The sequence below is a fragment of the Lepisosteus platostomus genome, chromosome 9, assembly GCF_059453375.1.
Source record: "Lepisosteus platostomus isolate fLepPlt1 chromosome 9, fLepPlt1.hap1, whole genome shotgun sequence".
Taxonomy (NCBI): Eukaryota; Metazoa; Chordata; class Actinopteri; order Semionotiformes; family Lepisosteidae; genus Lepisosteus; species Lepisosteus platostomus.
In genome coordinates this window covers 31743921-31757793 of record NC_142619.1, presented here as the reverse complement: position 1 = coordinate 31757793, position 13873 = coordinate 31743921, and the positions used below count along the sequence as shown (strand labels likewise).

The window sequence follows — 13873 nt, the reverse complement described above, 5'->3', positions numbered from 1 at the left end:
GGTTTGTAATTGACTGAAGCAGAGAGTCGGGGAAGGTTAATGGCTAGGTTTACCTGTATGCCTAGAAATGGAGGATATGTTAACTGTATATTTGAGGGATGGATGGAAGTTGGTGAAGTGATGCAGAAAGTGCTCTAGCTGGTCATTAGAGAATGTGGCGGAACTGACACAGTCATCAATGTATCGCTTGTAGAGGTCCGGGACAAAGCCAGTGTAGGAAGCGAAGAAGCATTCTTCTACCCAACAAAAATATTGGCATAGCTCGGTCCCATTCTGGTGCCCATGGCGACTCCACTAACTTGCTGGTAAAAAAGGTTATTGAAAGAGAATGCATTAAGTGTGAGTGCCAATTCTGTGTACAAGGGTATGGGTGGGTGGATCAAGCACAGTGTGTTTGTCCAGTGTGTGCTTGAGGGCTATAAGACCATCATTGTGGGGAATGACGTTGTAGAGATGTGATGGCCATGGTTAAAAAAAATAAATGCTGAGATGATGGGGCGTCCAGGGGTGTCGGCTTTGTTCGTTTTGGGGAGGAGGTAAAATTGGGATACCTGGGCATGTTTAACGATGAGCCAGTTCGCTTCCTGGGGGAGCTCCTTGCTGCTGATAAGAAGGGAGATGGTGGATACCAATTCCTTTTGGTAGTCAGTGGTAGGATCCTGTTGGAGAGGAAGGAAGGCGGAAGTGTTGGTTAGTTTAGAGTCTAGAGTCTAGGAAGTCTAGAGGCTTCATTAATATATAGATCCTTTCACCACACCACAAAAACGCCTCCTTTGTCAGCTGGTTTGATGACAATATCATCTCTATTGCGGTTTCTCTCATCATGTATGAGGTTTAAAATGAGTCTTGGGTCATTTGAAATAGCTTATTTTTTCACTACACTCACCCATATTGGCCAGATTTGTGTAGGAAATGGGATACTGTCATTGTGCAAGCAGTGGCTCCCATCTTAGACATATTAACTTTACAAATCTTTCAAAGCCACTGTTGGTTTGCACAGTTCCTTTTCTAACTGATTTCTTGCTTTCAGAGGGTGAATCATTTCGCAAGCCACTGTTTGCTGAAGGTCTCTTTTTGCTCAACAAGTCTTCTTTATTATTTCTTTAGCAGTAATTAGTCATGGTTATTTAACTGTAACAGATTCCCATGCTTGTGCCCATTCTGGGAATTTGGGTGTTTTCTGACAGGTAGCCCATTTTCAATGTTTACTAAAATGGGAAAAAAGGCATGAACAGAAAAACAAATTTATTATATATTTATTTTATTTATAAATAGCTTACTGAGAATTTTCCTTGTGAAGCTAGATGTAATTATAAGAAAAACAATAATTTGTGTGTAGTATTTAGTTAGTCTGTGTTTTTTTTTAAACAAAGACTGATTTTTAGGAATTTTATCATGAAGGAGTATTCTGTAAGATTTAATTCCAACACCTGTTGGATGTAAATTATTCTTTTTTCTTCCTTTAACAGTCTGCTTAAGAAATCCAGTGCTTGAAATAAAGTAATACCTATGTGAAAGATTTGTCTTGACACATCATTTACATGCACAATTCTGGTAACCAAGTCACAAAAAAATACTGCTGCTCAGGAATCTGTCCAGTGAAGAGCAACAAGAGAAATTCCTGGGCTCAAGGGCTGTCCTACACTGCAGGGACTGAACCTTTTTTAGTTTTGGACAGAGAAGAGGATGAGGGGACCTGATACAAGAATTTTAAAATCCTCAAAGGCACTTACAAAGTCAACTCAAAGATACCAGGTCACAATGTGGAAGTGCGCTTAAAACTGAGATCAGGAAACACTTCTTTACCCAGAGGTTTGTGGGATTATAGAACAAGCAACCGACACCTTGGTCTTCCAAGAAATGGCTGGAAGCGATCATTGGATCAATTAGCTACTAACTACAAAACAGGGACGAACGTGAACTTTTCTTATATTCTTATGACAAAGCCACCGCATATTCTAAACTTTAACATTTATGTAATTAAAACTTAACAACCATGCCAACACAGGAAATCTAATCTCAAGAAAGAGCAACTGCACAGTTTCTGAAGTCCCTGAAATACAATTGTTAGTTTCTGCTAATAAACAGTATCGGCAGGTTCAGTCTAAATTGTTTATTACCTTGACACTAACGACTACAGCTGTAAAATTATTACCTGCTCCCACCTTGTGGTAAATATGTGATATTGCAAACCAGACCAGATATTCAGACTACCGAATTTGAAGTTTCAGTGAGCTTCAAGGAGAACATGCAGAATAAAGGAATGAACTTCTGCACAATCAAAACTATGTTGAAAAGTGTATGCATGTACAGACACTGAAGACTGCATAACCTTGTATACCCTTTGTATGACCTGGAATATGCAATTATTATTAGTCATTTACACACTAATAATGGACTACATTCAAGTAGCAATTCTGAGCTTTAAAAGGGGGGCAAAAATGATCAAAGTGGCAATTCAATTTACTTCATAAGTTATTAATAAGATAAGAACAAAGCATGAAAACTGCTCTTATATTACACATTGAACACCAATGAAATGACACAAGAACAAAAAAAAATGAAACTCTTAATAGCAATTGCAAAAACAAATGATTGACTTTAACGACATTTAAGTATGTTTCATAAACCTAATTAAGATCAAGAGTGGCAAGGTTACATATTGCATCGAATATTTAAGTAGCTTTGACATACGCAGGAATTATGACCTGTGCACAGTCTATTACTCATTTTGCTTTTGTTCTGAAAATAAGCTATATGACCCTGCGACTTACCACTGGCAGCCCACTGAAGCTAAGCAGCTGTGAGCCTGGATGGGAGACCTTCTGGGAAAGCTAATGCTGCTGCTGGAATGGGTTTTAGTGGGGCCAGTAGGGGACGTTCACCCTGAGGTCTGTGTGGGTCTTAATGCCCGATTATAGTGATGAGGACACTATATGGTCAAAAAGGCACCATATTTTGGATGAGTCATAAAATTGAGGTCCTGACTCTCTATGGTCATTAAAAATTGTCCACTGGTACACTATGATTGCCATTGCATCATCCAGGTGGAGTTTCACATTGGTGTTGGTAGAGGGGAGTCTCCATTAACACAAATACGCACACACACTCACCCCAGAGCTAGTAATAATAACCTTCATCCAGGTGGATGCTGCACATTGGTGGTGGTGGAGGGGACTCCCCATTACCTGTAAAGCGCTTTGAGTGGAGTGTCCAGAAAAGCGCTATATAAGTGTAAGCAATTATTATTATTATTATTATTCTTACAACAATGTCTTTAGTATGATAAGAAGATCCCTCCAGTCAACCACAGTATAATGTACTATTAACATGAGGGAAAAAAAGATTGAAAACAGCAAAAAATAGTTATCTTTACTTTTAAAAAGAGTAAGATTCATTTCAAACAGACCTCCTCAAAATGTGCAATAAACATACTAAGCACTAAACACAATGACTGATGAAGTAAAGATTTCTAAGAGGATTTTATTGACTATTTCACTGTCAATAAACTGTGTGGACTGTGTGTTGTCCCTTGCTTTAAGTTTTTCACCTACAAGCAATGCATTTTTGTCTCTCAATAGTCAACTAGTCTGCACATAGGAGGTGTTCTGTGCAGATGTTAGCAAATCGTTCACGTTCTATGAAAAACTTCTTCTGCAAAAGAGCACAATGCTCCTGCTTGATTCGGATTATTATTGTGCCAGCCTCACACCAGGAAAGACATCAAGTGTGGACACATTAAGGAGGATCTGATAAAATGACCAAAGACCACATTACACCACTTTCAATAATCGCTTATTCAATCCAGGGGCATCACGGCCTAGTATTTAACTAATTATTAACCTACCAGTATGTCTTTGGACTGTAGGAGGGAACCTGAGTGCCCTGAGGAAACACATATGAATATGGGCAGAACATGCAAACTCCATGCAAATAGCACCCCTGAAACTGAACCCAGGGCCCCAGCACTCTAAGGCACCAATGCTAAGCCCTGCACCACCATGCTGCCCAGACCAGATATTCTACTATGAAAACAGTCTGCAAAATGAACTCGCAAAGCATCATCAACCCAATGTGTTTGAAGAACAAAGCTTTGACAACTTCTTTAAAAAAACACGCACATTTATTAATATACAGAGACCCTAAGATTAACGAATATGGATTTCACAGAAATTCTTTCTTTATTCAAAATAAGGATGTTTTCCTTCTTGAAAAAAAATCAATGTGTACTGAACAGATTGTTGTTGATTCTCTATGGGGTTGGATAATTGCAGTAGCCTTGTTTGCTAAAGAATAGAAGTGGGCAGATTTCTGAAAGGAACCCAAAGACACAGGGTTGACCTACATTGTTTAATGAACTTAATATACTTTTTACTTTGTACATATACATTTTATTCCGTTATGAATCTCTCCCCTTTCTACATGTAATCCACCATTTTATGTGGTCCATGAGTCACTGTACAAATCCTGTAAATCCAGCCTTATGTAAGGTCTTTGACTGGACTTTGATTGGAGGACCATCTGACCCAGCAGTGCTAAAACAAGAGTCAGGAGCAGAACCCCGGCCACCAGAATGACAATTGGCGTGAGCTGGAGTGTTCCCTGTGGATCCAATATGTGTGCTCCAGCTCCTTTTTCCAAAGAATCAGATGCCAAGAAAGCAGATATGGTGAAATGTTTTGAAGCATCGCTTTGTGTGGGTGATCCAGTTGCTGGTTTTATTATGGTTATTACTTTTATGGCTTCATTGTTTTTAGAGGTTGGTTTTGATTTTTTATTTGATTTTGTAGTAGTTGTGGCGATTGGTTTTTTATTTGTTTTGATTATCCTTTTCAAAGTTGTTGTTGGTTTTATAATAGGTCTTGTTGTAAGTTTTGTTGTAGCTCTAGCTGTTGGCTTTGTGGTGGTTGTAGTTGTTGGTTTTGTAGTGGCTGTAGTTGTTGACTTTGTCATGGCCCTAGTTGTTGGTTTTTTGGTGGTTGTAGTTGTTGGTTTTGTAGTGGCTCTAGGTGTTGGCTTTGTAGTGGTTGTAGTTGTTGGTTTTGTAGTGGCTGTAGTTGTTGACTTTGTCGTGGCCCTAGTTGTTGGTTTTGTGGTGGTTGTAGTTCTTGGTTTTGTAGTGGCTCTAGGTGTTGGTTTTGTAGTGGTTGTAGTTGTTGGTTTTGTAGTGGTTGTAGTTGTTGTAGTAGTAATATGTGACTTTGTTGTTGGCCTGGTTTTTGGTTTTGTGGTGGTTGTAGTTCTTGGTTTTGTAGTGGCTCTAGGTGTTGGTTTTGTAGTGGTTGTAGTTGTTGGTTTTGTAGTGGTTGTAGTTGTTGTAGTAGTAATATGTGACTTTGTTGTTGGCCTGGTTTTTGGTTTTGTGGTGGTTGTAGTTCTTGGTTTTGTAGTGGCTCTAGGTGTTGGTTTTGTAGTGGTTGTAGTTGTTGGTTTTGTAGTGGTTGTAGGTGTTGGTTTTGTGGTGGTTGTAGTTCTTGGTTTTGTAGTGGCTCTAGGTGTTGGTTTTGTAGTGGTTGTAGTTGTTATTTTTGTAGTGACTCTAGTTGTTGACGTTGTTGTGACTCTAGTTGTTGGTTTTGTAGTGGTTGTTTTTGGTTTTGTAGTGGCTGTATTTATTAGTTTTGTAGTGGTTTTGGTATTTGTTTTTGTAGTTTTTGTAGTAAATGGCTTTTTAGTTGCTGCAGTAGTTGTGGGTTGTTTCCTGTTAGCAGCCCTTGAACTAGTAGGAGTTACAGATTTAGCTTTTACTTTTGCGACAGAGGATACATTCCTAGCAGAGCTTCTTGAATTCTCTGCTGTCTCTGGAGTCAAATCTTTAAAAGACAAAAATGAAAAAGTACACTTTTAGAGTCTTTCTGTTACATATACTAACATCATATTCATAGAAAGGACCTAAAATTACATCTGAGTGTTAATGAGCCTTTAATTTAACCTAAGTAAAAATTCCAAATGATTGTTAAATGTAAACTTGTGTTCTTGGCACTTAAAACAGTCATCACATTCTGATCAAAATGTTGGGAATCAACAGAATAATTTAAAGAGTAAAGAGTGCAGGATTCAAATCAAGGGCAGTGATGTTAAAATTAAACAATGCATTATGTACACCTTAGTTGAAATACAGTGTCCAGCTTTGGCCATATAAAAATATACTGCTGCTCTCAAAGGAGCAGTACAGTAAGTGCAAGAAAGGACAACCCACCTAATTCTAACTGGAAATTACTGTCAAATCCAAACAGATTAAGAGAGCAGATTCAAGAAAATACTGAAGACTGTGCCTATTTACTGTAGACTAATGGACATTTTAATTAGCAACATGAGTGAAATACACTGCTCACAGCTATAAGAGAAGTGCACCACCCAGGATTTGAACCAACAAACTTTCAGTTACACATCCAGAGTCCTAACCTCTCTTTACGGTTAGCCATTAACCAAGCTCAAACAGACTCAATAATCACTGCATTCGTCGTTCATAAACGTGAACTATTTTTGGAAACTTACAAACTTTTTTTGTTTGAATGGTATTCTTCTTGGATTTTAAAAGACTTAATCATATTTATATGCCGGTTGAATCCAGATTCAAGGCTACTTAAATCCAATACCAGTCCATGGAATAAGACATTTTACTAAAATTTTGGAACAATGTCGGCTTTTAGTATACAGTACATATATACTGTATTTGTGTTAATGTGTATTGCAGTATGCAGCCTTCAAAGAGACTCTAGTCTTTAAAGCTCGCAGTTTCTATAGTGCAGCAATAACTTAAAACAGTTAAGATGGTCAAATTCCTTTTCCCGAAATACTAAAAACAGAGCAGTTTAAAGAAGAGATAAAAACCTCAAATAAAAGGCAAAAAAAATCCCTCAGGAGATAGACTTGTGCAGCCACAAAATGTAAAGAATATTTAATTTCCACCTTGACTTAACTGAGTAAAGTCAATGGTACTGAGCCCAATCCTGGCGATGTCTGTGATACCACTGGGACAGACCAGTTACTAGCTGGACTGGGCACAAGGACGGCTTATTATCACATCAATGAAAGCTTAGTGCATCAGATGCAGATGAAGTGGACTTACAACATGGTGCTAACTAACATTTTATATTGTTTTGAACATTTTGTTTTCCATGACAGCTCACACAAAAATGTCTTTGTTTGGAGAAAAAGGAAACAATGTGACATTTCCCTAACCAGACTGTTTAACTGTCATGTTAATCATTCCTCAACTTTGCCTTTTTTGCTTTAAAAAACAGGATGAGAGGAATTTCTTAAAACTAAAGCTCAGCACAAATTGCAGCAACACTTTTCCAGTATGAAAAAAGAGAAGGAAGGATCCTAAGAAAGATTCTGTAAGGTCTTTACTCAGACAATAAAGCTCCTATGTGATTAGAAAACCACAGACAAGCTTGCTGACCTTCTTGGATTCTGAAGCTGTCCATTCCTATAGAGTGCTTCAGAGGACAGAATTTGTCACTTGGACAGTGAAGTAAATAGCAGTTTGGGTGTTTTAGCTTCTTGTTCCTGTCAAACACCATCAAGTTGCACTTGTAACCTGTTAGAACAGAAATGAGTAGATAAAAAAATGTGATTAGCTCAAAATAACTTCATTTCAATGTATTATAGGCCATTCTCAAAGAATTGTAAACAACTCACATGATTTAAGATTCAAATTTCGTATGTACAAACTAGTTTTGGACGGCTAACAAACATATTGATGCCTGCTTTCTTGGGAGAATGCAGCTACGATTCTAGCAATTGATTACTAACTTGGAGCCCCTTCGTCCATCCATTTTCGAACCACTCTATTCAAGGTTGCAGGGGAGCCTATCCTGGCAAGCAATGTCCTGGCAAAGCTAACCACACCGATACCATGCCAGCCTACATGGAGCCCCTCCTCCTTAAAAATGAATGGGGGGCATGATTTACCCCACTGCTCGGGTCAAGTTACACTCCATCAATCCTTTCAGCTGTGTGACTCAGAGTGAAACGAAACAAAATGAAGTGATCTTTATTACAGCGCAATTAGTCATGTTATGTGAACCTTGCTCCTGTTGCTCTTTTTACAGAAAATGTAATTATGCCTGCAGCCGATTTCAAAGATCTCCGTGTTATTTACCCGCCACCATGCTTGGATGGCAGAGAATGTGAATAATGGTGTACTGAGAGCGGTAAATTCAAACTAGTTTTGGTGATTGATATCAATCTTTCACTCAACCTAAGTTTACCATCATAAAGAATCACACAGCACAGATTACCCATAGAACAACATAGTGCAGTAGTATAGTAACTACACCGATTACCCATAGACGTACAGAATGCAGCAGTTTTATCCAAATGATCAGGAACAGTAATTATCCTATTAACAATAATAATGGCTGTTTGGATCTACATTTCCTCTAACAGCCTGTAAACTGATCTAAGCTGGCTGGCCTCTATAACACTGAGGCCACGGCTTCTGTTGAGGTCTGAACAGTATCTGTTGCATTGCTTGCCAGCACGATCCTGCAGGATGCAGGGTGATCAGTTCCTGATATCATCATGTTTGGTGGTGCTGCAGAGCAAGATATCAGAAATTCACAAAGTACACAAGCATCACAATTTTAGATTACCGAGTTGATGGGTCAGTAATAATATTTTTAAGGTTTCATTGAGGAGTTTCAAGCTCTATAAGTACATACTCTTACACATTATTCTTGTCTATTCATACTCTAAAACTGTATTCTACTTTGCGTGAGGTAGAACACAGTACTGTGATATATTGAATATTAACCTTTAACCACTTTAATCTAAAGTAAAAGGATCAGGATTATTTTCTTGAATTTATAATTTACAACAATAGAACTAGTCTTCTTACTTAACCAAATTTAATAACTTACTCAATGTATCAAAGTAACATAATGATACTTAACCTTTAATCATGTGGACGATCAAAAAATGTGCAATATCATTGGAACGCAGCAAAAAAACTATTGAATTGAAACTTCAAGTAGGGCAAAAGAGAAGTCCCTACAAATTTGAAGAACTAGATTTAGAGACCACTCCTTTAAACCATAGTTTAATGAGAGGTTTAAAGAAAAATTAGAATGTAAGGTCCCAGTGTGACTGACTCTCCAAATATGCGTACTACCAGGTATGTAAAACAGAAATTTATTTATGATTTCACTTAACTTGATAAACAGGAAAATGTGTCCACCACATTTATTTCTGTCCTTGATTGAATAGGAACAAAAAACATCATGCAATAGAATGACTTAATATGTCTTGCTTAAAAAAGTTTAAAAATGCATTTCAATGTGCAAACCCATACATTTATATGTCAGTTTATGTCATTAAACGTTAACTGCACTCCAGAAAACACGAGAGTCACATTTATCCACACCTCTAACTGTTCCTTTAATCAAAATTCAATAAAAAATAAATCCACAGTAACATTCTGGTCTTTAGATGAATGCAATGGTACTATCTAGAGGCCTCTGAAGATTTCCGGTTTCCCTGAGGCATTAAAGGTGGTCACACATTGAAGACATTCAGTAATAGCATGCATCGTCATGGTTAAGGCCAGAGAGCTCGCCAAAGAATGCAGAAAAATTGTCATGGAGCTCCCCAACTTCAGGGACGGCAATATAAGACTACAAAAAGATGACCTTAACCGCTAAACTGACTCTTTCCAATGTGTTAGATAACTATAAAAATGCATTTTTAATGAGAATAACTATCAAAAGAATATGCCCTGGATACCTTTTTCAACTTCTTTCGAACAGCAGGAAGTGATGCAGTCATTCTCAGAGGAAGAGTAGAATGGCTCCTTGATCTTCATCCCTGCTCTCAAGGCCAATAGGATATCCACGGTCATGTCTGCGTGCACTTCCCTGGCACAGGACTGGTGATCCGAGGCTGTGGCGGACGCACTCCACAGGACCAAAGTGGCAAACAAAGGAGCCAAAACTCTCGAGACACCGATACACATCGCAATCGAACACATGGCATGAGAATGTGGAGGCCAGACAGCTCACAGGTCTCGAGAGGACGTGCAGATCCAAGTGGCCAAATCCTGGAGAGAAAGGTTTTTACAAATATTAAAACCAGCCAGCCTCTTTAGTAAATCCACTAGAAACCCTGGGATGGGATGGGATTCCTCCTTGCAGCTATAAGATTTAACTTTCTGCTCTTCAGTGCTGACTGAAACTCATTTTTAAAGACCAAAAAATGCTGATTGTATACAAAGCTGGAATGGTTGGAAGAGCCCACACACACGTTTCTGGAACAAAGGCTACATTAAAGACAAATGAAAAATCCATACTAGAATAGGACGTTAACGCGTAGCAAGCTATTTGTACTTGACAAAATCATGTCCAGCTTACTTTCCAAAGTGAAAGCTTTTGTTGAGATTCCCTCTTAATTTAAATAAACAGTTTTTACAGCCTTTGGTTAATAACTACATTCCTTTACAGTGAGTGTAAAGTCAATTGCATCTACTGTATACTTCTATAGAGATTTCCTAACATTTAGAACACAATGCAAGGAGTTCCTGCAATGAGGTTTAAGTAACTCGACAGCGGTTAACGTTCCTTTATGAATAGTTATCCCTAAGACAGGAGAGTGTATTTTATCCTTGCAGTTATGTGGGCCATTCATAGTGTTTGGAAAACCGTGTAGTGCAGGATAATGTTACCTTTGTCACGGATTGTTCCCCTACTGTCTGTCATACACCCAAAATCTGTTTCAAGAAATAAGATGTGACTGAAACACAGTCACCCCCCGTTGTTCCAGAGAAACATATTTTGTATATAAATGGCTAAAATAAACATGAACATCTTAAAAGTAAACTGAAGTCTTGTACTTACCAATAAGAGGCCCTTGGTAATTAATGCGGCTCTATGTGTCGGCAGAGTGGCCTTTGTCCAGTTATTACACACCGCCTCCCATCTTGCAGCAGAACTTTGCACAGCTCTGTAATTACACATATTATCAGTTACCAAACTCCAGACCTTGGGTGATAAACAAATATTTTAAAGGTGCAATATGCCAAAACCTTCTGAAGCGTCTAATGCTTTCTTACTAGAAACAAATGTTGACTGCAGAAGTTCAACTCCTGACATTTTAAAAAAGGAATGGCAGAGAAAGTTTGTGAGCCGAAAATATTAGTCACAGAAAAAAAGACAAGATGTGGTCTTAAAGTACACATATTAAATATTGCTTTGGAGTACAGTAGTGAAGACAATTATCACTAGTCAGACGTTTCTTAGAATTATTCTCTAAAATTTCCCACATGGAATATAGTAAACCGGAGTAAATCTGGAATAAAATGGCAGACCACACCCTATACGGCCCTTGCACACATCATGGCTTGGATTTCTGATTTAGCAATTGATATGCTGTTCTATCCTTGATTCCTTGAAAAGCAAGTTATCACCTTTTTAGGCGATACTGTATGTGCAGGTAACCACAAGCCAGCCTCTTGGTTTTTGCTAAAAAGTTTGTCACAGATTTACCCATGCCACCCAGAAACCACCCTTTTTGTGTGTTGTTTAAGTCTGCAAAGCAATTGATGATTATTTTCATTCAGTGAATCATCATTTAGAAGTTAAGGGTTGCTATATAAAGTTTCGTTTTTGTAATGGTCACACTTCTTTTTGCAGCGTCACAAGTGTGAAAAAATCACACTGAAAAATAACTGAAGTGATATAACTTTCCTTGAACTCTTAAGTTTTTTTTAAGTAACTCTCAAAGTTAAACGTTCTACTCTCACATTTACCAAGTCAGTATCGCATTTTGTTTTAATAATATAAAGTGTAGTGAAACTACAGTTGCAAAGAAAAACTACCAGATATTTAATTGCTTAATCGAACTCGTCTTTTAGTAAAGGCGTAAGCTCGACTAATTGTTTCAGTTATTGTCAACATCATCAACAACAACAACAACAACAACAACAACAACAGTTTAACATTAAACAGATTATGCGTTAATATATATATTTACGGCTTTTGCTTCAGTAAAAGCTTGTACGCCAGTGATCAGATTTGATTTTCATCTGAGTTTCTTTATCCTCGGCTATTTCCTTCCGAGGAACCTTTTTGGAGTTCCGTGTTATGTACCAAGATTTCAGCACTAACCGTAGTGAGATCATACAAATTTTTAATTCATGCGATCCATACTTCACAGTTGTTGCTTGGAGAAACGGGTATTAAATAAATTGGGTATTTGCAGATGTTGATTGAAGGTGCACAGAGAAGAAAAAGCGTTGCATCCGGAGTACTGTACTTCAATGCAGTTTCAGCCTGTCAATAAAAAATATATTCTTTAAAACTTTCGTTTTCCAATACTTTACAAATAGAAATCAAAGGTACAATTGGTATAGTCTATGTAATGTGGTAGATATACAATTACGTTAAATCAAAGCATGTTTGCTTAAAGAGATTTCTGTAATACGTTTTCTACTATATGACGAAAAAATGCTCCAGGTATTGTATCTGTAAGTTATCTTACCTCAAACTCTGCAATACTTCCCGTAGTTCCCAATAGTATTTTATTTTCCCCCAATAGCAATTTGTTCCTGAGACAAATTCCGAGCTCTTCCCGAACGTGACGTCGACAGAAGGAACTGGCAAAGTTGTCAACATTAGTTGAATAAGAAATGTTGTCTCACCAAGGCAACAGCTGTAGTCTCCAACAATTGTTTGTCACTTTCATTCGTATGTTAAAAATACAGGAAATAGCTAGATATCTTTATTGCCTGCAAAGCGAAGGGTGTACAGAAATGGAATACCAAAATTAATGGCGTAAAAAGTGAAATTGTATAATAAAATTTGAAAACAACACATCAAAGGTGGGATTCCTATTAAAGACATTATGAAGGTCATTCTAGGTCATCTCTCAAGCATAATAAGGGTGTTTTGAAAATAATAATAATAATAATTTGCACTTGACGCTGTTTCTCTGAACAACCGAATGTTACGAACTGCAGTCTCTTACAGCATTTTAGCATCGCACATTTACTACAAACGCGGAGTGTTTTTATAAATTGATGACAAGTAACTGAGGAAACTTACTGTAGAACGTTTTATCCATTTTTCTTTAAAGCGTCACACTGATATTTTTTGTAATGAAAAGTAATCAGTAAAGGGTTTCTCTTTGTCATTAAAAGCATTACATTATTAGCAATTAGAAAAACAATGTACTGTACTTGTATATAAAGGTGTAATTAATGGCTTTATTGTGGAGTTAAAGAAAATGTATGCACATTTTCATATGTTCAGTTTGAGCACTTAAGGTTTTATTAAAGATATTAACTTTTGTTGAATTGCATCTTTTGCAATTCAACAAAAATGGAACATTATTGGGAAGGAGTGCATAATTTTGCAAGACACTGTAGCTTCATAATCATCATAAAGCTGACTACAATATGTGTGTATAGTATACAAAAAATCAACAGGGGGGCTTCATGTGAAAGTCACAGACTAGAAACTGCATTGCAACCACTGGAAGAGCTTAATGCAATACCATCCAGCCCTTACTTCTAAGGAGGAAGCTGGAGGATATGCAAGTCGATGCCTCCATGACCTCGTGGATCACTGACTACCTGACAGGCACACCACAGTCTGTGAGACTTCAGAACTGTGTGTCTGAACAGGTAGTGAGTAACACAGGGGCACCTCAAGGGACAGTTCTTTCTCCATTCCTCCTCACCCTCTATACTTCGGACTTTAAGTACAACTCAAAGTCATGCCACCTGCAGAAGTTCTCAGATGACTCTGCAATTGTGGGATGTATCAAGGGTGAGCAGGAGGAGGAGTACAGAGGACTGGTCAGCAGCTTTGTGGAGTGGTGTGGAGTGGTGTGGGGTGAAACACTTGGAACTGAATGTAACAAAGATAAAGGA

General features: G+C 37.8%; 1 long non-coding RNA gene across 2 annotated transcripts; it reads right to left on the bottom strand.

Moving 5' to 3' along the window:
- Nucleotides 1–4101: 4101 nt before the first annotated feature.
- On the bottom strand, nucleotides 4102–12275 carry LOC148654787 (uncharacterized). Of its 2 annotated transcripts, none has more exons than XR_015941147.1 (5): nucleotides 12150–12275; nucleotides 10839–10944; nucleotides 9733–10045; nucleotides 7409–7546; nucleotides 4102–5813 (listed from the first exon to the last, which is right to left on the bottom strand). It is a non-coding gene; the product is annotated as an uncharacterized LOC148654787 (long non-coding RNA). The 2 variants fall into 2 exon arrangements; XR_015941146.1 differs by having other exon boundaries at nucleotides 12108–12269.
- Nucleotides 12276–13873: the final 1598 nt, after the last annotated feature.